The sequence below is a fragment of the Lactuca serriola genome, chromosome 8 (assembly GCF_051521515.1).
Source record: "Lactuca serriola cultivar US96UC23 chromosome 8, Lser_US96UC23_V15, whole genome shotgun sequence".
Taxonomy (NCBI): domain Eukaryota; kingdom Viridiplantae; phylum Streptophyta; class Magnoliopsida; order Asterales; family Asteraceae; genus Lactuca; species Lactuca serriola.
Genome location: NC_136415.1, coordinates 243,210,848 through 243,218,476, shown reverse-complemented (window position 1 = coordinate 243,218,476; position 7,629 = coordinate 243,210,848). Strand labels below are relative to the sequence as shown.

Below are 7,629 nucleotides of genomic sequence, written 5' to 3'. Positions count from 1 at the left end.
CCTATATATACGAAGACAACAGATACTTCGTAACAATCAAACTGACCCTTTGACTATTACAACATTCTAGCCCTTACAGACTTTCGGGTCCTAAGAGGACTTTCGGGTCCTAAGAGGGGTTTCGGCTCCTTAAGTCCGTTTTTTGCGTAGACTTCCGTTTTTGGGCTGTTTTCGCCAAATTCGACAGTCGAGATGCCCCGAGTGACTATAGAAAGTTGAGAGGGATTTTGAGAGAGATTTGAGAGATTCCACATACTTAGAGAGATTTGGGAGAGATTTGACATTCTTGGAGAGATTTCTCATACAAGGAGATATTTGGGAGAGATTTCACATACTTAGAGAGATTTGGGAGAGATTTGACATTCTTGGAGAGATTTCTCATACAAAGAGATATTTGGGAGAGATTTCACATACTTAGAGAGATTTGGGAGAGATTTGACATCCTTGGAGAGATTTCTCATACAAAGAGATATTTGGGAGAGATTTCACATACTTAGAGAGATTTGGGAGAGATTTGACATTCTTGGAGAGATTTCTCATACAAAGAGATATTTGGGAGAGATTTCACATACTTAGAGAGATTTGGGAGAGATTTGACATTCTTGGAGAGATTTCTCATACAAAGAGATATTTGGGAGAGATTTAACATACTTAGAGAGATTTGGGAGAGATTCTCGATAAGAAGAGATAGAGTGAAAACGATTGAGAGCGTTTTCGGGTGTGACGAATGTGAGTGTTCGGCTACGCAATGCAAGGTCCGTAAACCCCGTTAAGCCATGTTTTAGGATCTTACACACTCCCGATGAGTATGCAACATTGTTTTATTGTTCTTGTTCATTGTTTAGCACTAAGGTTAAGGAAATTTAAACATACGAACTTTCCAAGTGATGTTTTCTCATTAATATAGTGAGTTATACAGTAATTACATAACGTGCGACCCAATACACAAGGTTAAACGAGTCGATCGGTTTGACTTGATGACTTTGACTTGACTCGAAATTGAAGATTGTCACATCATCCCCCCGTTAGAGGGAATTTCGTCCTGAAATTTAAACTCAGACTGGGACTTCAAGCGTTTGGGAAGAGATGCGGATACTTTTGTTTCGTTTGGTCTTCATGTTCCCAGGTGAACTCAGGTCCTCGTTTCGCGTTCCAACGAACCTTCACTATGGTAATGCGACTTTGTTTCGTTCTTTTGATCTCCCGATCCATGATCTCGACTGGTTCCTCCACGAAGTGGAGGTTTTCGTTAACTTCGATTTCGTCGAGTGGTATTACGAGTGTCTCATCAGTCAGGCACTTCTTCAGGTTCGATACGTGAAAGGTAGGATGTACCTTATAGAGTTCTTGAGGTAATCGAAGTTTGTACGCCACAGGACCAATCCTGGCAAGGATCTCGAACGGTCCGATGTACCTCGGGTTTAGTTTCCCACGTTTACCGACACGTATCATTCCTTTCCAAGGGGAAACTTTTAGTAATACCCGATCTCCGACCTGAAATTCTAAGGGTTTGCGTCGCTTGTCTTCGTAACTCTTTTGTCGATCACGAGACGCCTTCATTCTTTCCCAAATTTGAACAATCTTTTCTGTGGTCTCCCTTATGATTTCAGGACCAGTAAGGGTGCTATTAGGGACTTGCCCCCTATCTAGCTGAGTATCCCCCACTTCGGCCCAACACAGGGGTGATCTGCACTTGCGACCGTAGAGAGCTTCGAATGGAGCAACCTTAATGCTAGTGTGATAGCTGTTATTGTAGGAGAATTCAATCAGCGGAAAATGGATATCCCATGCTTTACCAAATTCTATCACACAGACCCTCAACATGTCTTCTAATGTTTGTATAGTGCGCTCGCTTTTCCCGTTGGTTTGTGGATGGTAGGCCGTACTCATGTCTAGCCTAGTTCCGAAGGATTTCTGCAGGGACTGCCAAAATCGTGAAGTGAATCTACTATCTCGGTCGGAGATAATGGATATTGGTACACCATGCAGTCGCACAATCTCCTTGATGTATATCCTGGTTAACTTCTCCATCTTGTCAGTTTCCTTTATTGGCAGGAAGTGCGCAGACTTGGTCAATCTGTCTACGATTACCCATATAGTGTCAAACCCGCCTGAAGTTTTAGGCAGCTTGGTTATGAACTCCATGGTTATCCGTTCCCACTTCCATTCCGGTATATCAGGCTGTTGTAGTAGTCCTGAGGGTTTCTGGTATTCCACCTTGACCTTGGCGCAAGTCAGACACTTGCCCTCATAAGTAGCAATCTCGGCTTTCATATTCGGCCACCAGTATAACTTTTTGAGGTCTAGATACATCTTGTCTGACCCTGGATGGATGGAGTATCGAGTCTTGTGTGCTTCATTCATGACCACGTCTCGGATCCCACCGAACTTCGGTGTCCAGATTCGGTTACTGAGATAACGAGTTCCGTCATCCTTGACTTCTAAGTTCTTAGCCATTCCCCTTAATGCCTCACCTGTCACATTCTCTGGTTTCAAGGCTTCTAGTTGAGCTTCCTTGATTTGCGTGGCCAGGTGGGAATGGATGGTCATGGTTAAGGATCTTACTCGGCGGCCCGAATATTCCTTCCTGCTTAAGGCATCAGCCACTACATTGGCCTTGCCCGGGTGGTAGCGAATTTCACACTCGTAGTCGTTTAGCAGTTCAACCCATCTTCGTTGCCGCATGTTGAGCTCTTTTTGATTAAGGATATGCAGAAGACTTTTGTGATCGGTGAAGATGGTGCATTTTGTGCCGTAGAGGTAGTGCCTCCAGATCTTTAAGGCGAACACTACCGCCCCCAGTTCAAGGTCATGGGTAGTGTAATTAACTTCGTGTGTCTTAAGTTTCCTTGATGCGTAAGCGATGACTTTCCCTCTCTGCATGAGCACGCATCTGAGGCCTTGTTTTGAGGCATCACAATATACCACGAAGTCATCGATTCCTTCTGGAAGAGACAAAACTGGTGCGCTGCATAGGGCTTGTTTTAATGTCTGGAAAGCGGCTTCTTGTTTATCTCCCCACTTAAATACCACACCTTTCTGAGTCAAGGTGGTGAGTGGTTTGGCGACCTTGGAGAAGTTTTGTATGAATCTTCGGTAGTAGCCGGCGAGCCCTAAAAATTATCGAATTTCTGTCGGCGTTGTAGGTGCTGACCAATTTTCGATAGCTTTGATTTTTTAGGGATCCACGTGTATCCCCTTCTCGCTGACCACATGGCCAAGAAAATTCACTTCTCTGATCCAGAATTTGCACTTAGAGAATTTGGCGTAAAGCTTCTCAGCCCTCAGTGTTTCCAAGATTAGCCGGAGATGTTGACGGTGCTCTTCCTCGCCTCGGGAGTAGATTAAAATGTCGTCAATGAATACAATCACGAATTTGTCTAAGTAGGGTCGACACGCTCGATTTGAAACATCCCAAAAATACAGGACAAAAATTTCATTTTTAAATACGTCATTATAAACCAACAGTGTAATAAAACATCTGTAATATCATGTCATGTCAAAACCAAAGTAGAAATAACCAAATGTGTTATCATAAAATAATATCAGAGTGTAATCCCAAAGATCTCATATGCGGATAACCATAGTGTGATGCGCTGCGATTGAGCCGGCTCCTTTCCTTTAAACACGAAGTACCTGAAACCAAAACTAAAAACCGTAAGCACAAAGCTTAGTGAGTTACCCCATCATACCACATACCATACAATCACATAGCATACATACTGTCGGGCAATTCTGGGGTGCCCGACCTACCCGTGTCAAGCCATTCTGGGGTGCTGACCTACCTGTGTCAAGCCATTCTGGGGTGCTGACCTACCCGTCGGTCCTAACAACCGACCCTCGGGGACTATTCCACCCCCTACTGCTACTATCACATATATCATAACATAAACATACTATTAGACATATCTGGGGTGCCTGAACTACCCTTCGGTCCTAACAACCGAACACAGGGACTGGTCCCCTCATACTACATCTATCGCATATAACATAACAAGCCAGCATGCAAACATATCATCACATACTGTCAGACGTATCTGGGGTGTCTGACTACCCTTCGGTCCTAACAACCGAACTCGACTACTATCACATACAACATATCATGCTAGCATATAACGTATCAGGTAGTAGCAAACCTAGATGATATCACCAAGACAATCATCTATCATACGTCTCCTACTGGTAGGTCGGCATTGTGGCCTTAGACCCACCGCTACTGGAAGGTAACTCACCTCACACTGCTGAAGTCCCGAAGACACAATCCCACACTTGCCGAAGTCCCGCAGACTCGACCCCAGCTGCTGGCTGACAGATTCCCGAACTGTCAACACCAAAATAACACCCAATTAATAATTGGGTCTCAATACATAACCATACATACATTCTTTGGGTAATTACTACATTACCCCTCGCTTGGCTTATTTAAGCCCATGGCCCAATCCGTAGGCCCAAGGTAAATTAGGAATCAAAGCCAAACACATGGCCCAATTTTCCAAATTGGGCCTAGGCCTATACATGATCACATTCTCAGGCCCAACATCATATACTCATTAAGGCCTAAACTATGGCCCAATTTCCTAAATTGGGCCCAAGCCCCTTACTTGGGCCTTACCCTAGGCCCATTAAATTGCTCTAGACCATTTGATTGATCTTGGATAGCCCATTTGATATCCCAATCATTAAGGCCCAACCATAAACCCAAATGAAATTAGGGTTTCACATAAAATGATGATTAGGGTTAAGTTTCCTACTTAACCCATTAAACACTTAATCCATTAAGGACTTAATCCATTAAGTCCGATATTGCTTAGATTAGTCTTTGCCAATGACTATTATTAAATATCTCCAATTATTAAATAATTCCCGTGTGTCCCGATTAATCCCCCTAATTAGGGTTTCCAACCCAATACTAGTCCATTAATTAATTTGTTGGGCTTTTAAATCAATTAGGGCTTTATTGGGCCTATTAAGCCCACTAGAATATCATTAAGCTCATTAGGGTTTTATTAGGGTCCATTAAGGTTTTATTGGGTCCAATAGAGTCCATTAAGCTTCATTGGGCCCATTAGGGTTTTAGTCCTTTGTCCAATCATCCAAACAAGTCCAAACACTATCAAAGCACACCGCCACCCGACACGGCGGCCGATGGCGGCAGGAGGCGGCAGCCACCACCCTACGGTGGTGGTTTGAGTTTCTTTTCATTATTTTTCTTTCCGGTTACATTTTACAATGCTAACACCCCAAATAATCACACACATACACACACACTAATACAAGTACATAAACAACAACCTAATGGCGGCCGACGGTGGCGTGTGGTGGCAGCCACCATGGCTGGCGGCCATGGTGGGCATTCTTTTCCATTTTCCGACCAAGATAAACCACACAAAACACACACGTGACTGGGAGCACACACCCTCAATTTTTCTTCTAGCAAAACAAACCCAGCCACCCACTTAAGGTGAGTGGCGACGGCAGTGGCGTAATAGCGGCTCTATGGCGGTAGAGAAGGAGCAGCGGCAACGCTCATCGTCGAAGGGCAGCCGCATCAGCAACGTTCATCATGGCGGCGGTGCAAGGTGGCCATGAGGAAGGCAGAAGGCTCATCGTCTTCAACAGCCGCCAACAGCGGGGCATCGGCTAGGGTTGCGATCTCGACCCCAGCTACTGGCTGACAGATTCTCGAACTGTCAACACCAAAATAACACCCAATTAATAATTGGGTCTCAATACATAACCATACATACATTCTTTGGGTAATTACTACATTACCCCTCGCTTGGCTTATTCAAGCCCAAGGCCTAATCCGTAGGCCCAAGGTCAATTAGGAATCAAAGCCAAACACATGGCCCAATTTTCCAAATTGGGCCTAGGCCTATACATGGTCTCATTCTGAGGCCCAACATCATATACTCATTAAGGCCTAAACTATGGCCCAATTTCCTAAGTTGGGCCCAAGCCCCTTACTTGGGCCTTACCCTAGGCCCATTAAATTGCTCTAGACCATTTGCTTGATCTTGGATAGCCCATTTGATATCCCAATCATTAAGGCCCAACATAAAGGCCCAACCATAAACCCAAATGAAATTAGGGTTTCACATAAAATGATGATTAGGGTTAAGTTTCCTACTTAACCCATTAAGGACTTAATCCATTAAGTCCGATATTGCTTAGATTAGTCTTTGCCAATGATTATTATTTAATATCTCCAGTTATTAAATAATTCCCGTGTGTCCCGATTAATCCCCCCTAATTAGGGTTTCCAACCCAATACTAGTCCATTAATTAATTTGTTGGGCTTTTAAATCAATTAGGGCTTTATTGGGCCTATTAAGCCCACTAGAATATCATTAAGCTCATTAGGGTTTTATTAGGGTCCATTAAGGTTTTATTGGGTCCAATAGAGTCCATTAAGCTTCATTGGGCCCATTAGGGTTTTAGTCATTTGTCCAATCATGCAAACAAGTCCAAACACTATCAAAGCACACCGCCACCCGACACGGCGGCCGATGGCGGCAGGAGGCGGCAGCCACCACCCTACGGTGGTGGTTTGAGTTCCTTTTCATTATTTTTCTTTCCAGTTGTATTTTACAATGCTAACACCCCAAATAATCACACACATACACACACACTAATACAAGTACATAAACAACAACCTAATGGCGGCCGACGGTGGCGTGTGGTGGCTACCACCATGGCTGGCGGCCATGGTGGGCATTCTTTTCCATTTTCCGACCAAGATAAACCACACAAAACACACACGTGACTGGGAGCACACACCCTCAATTATTCTTCTAGCAAAACGAACCCAGCCACCCACCTAAGGTGAGTGGCGACGGCAGTGGCGTAACAGCGGCTCTATGGCGGTAGAGAAGGAGCAGCGGCAACGCTCATCGTCGAAGGGCAGCAGCATCATCAACGTTCATCATGGCGGCGGTGCAAGGTGGCCATGAGGAAGGCAAGAGGCTCATCGTCTTCAACAGCCACCAATAGCGGGGCATCGGCTAGGGTTGCGATCTCGACAACCGAATCACGTCGGAGCAGCATCCTTGTCTTCGTCGGCCGCTAGAACGTAGCGGCGGTTTAATCCGGCTCCAATGGCGGCTATGAGGCTGATGACTAACACCGGTGACAACGGGGTCAGCTGATGGCGATAGCGAGATGGAGTCTCGATCGGTCGGCAAGGCAGGAGGTCGGGTAATTGCTTGGTGGCCGCTAGCTTGCCGGAGAACGGACCAGGTGGGGGAAAAAGGAACGGCTGTCGGAGGTTGAAGATGAAGAGTATGAATGGAGGCGGCTGAAAGATGAAGGGTTTAGGGTTTGCCGAGACATATAAACCCGCTCCATCTAAAAGTTTCCCATATTGACAATAACAGTCCCTCCCTTCATATTTTCTTTCAAAGCAGAGCTAATATTTACCATTCAAACCCTGAATACATAAATCTCTTTCATAATAAGTCTGGATTTTACACTTTTAACCCCAAATCTCTTAAAGTGTGAGAATTAGCTCTATGAGACCATCATTTGATATATAATTATTTATTTTAGGGCTACTAATCGCTCATTAATTTATTTATTTAATTAATAAATAAACGGGTGTTACAACTCTCCCCCACTTAAATTAGATTT

The 7,629-nt window shown here is 44.5% G+C and overlaps 1 long non-coding RNA gene across 1 annotated transcript; it reads right to left on the bottom strand.

The window, feature by feature from the left end:
• Positions 1 to 3,606: 3,606 nt before the first annotated feature.
• LOC145070808 (uncharacterized) lies at positions 3,607 to 5,388 on the bottom strand. Its single transcript, XR_013690080.1, has 3 exons — positions 5,293 to 5,388; positions 4,233 to 4,321; positions 3,607 to 3,636 (listed from the first exon to the last, which is right to left on the bottom strand). It is a non-coding gene; the product is annotated as an uncharacterized LOC145070808 (long non-coding RNA).
• Between the last annotated feature and the right edge of the window lie 2,241 nt (positions 5,389 to 7,629).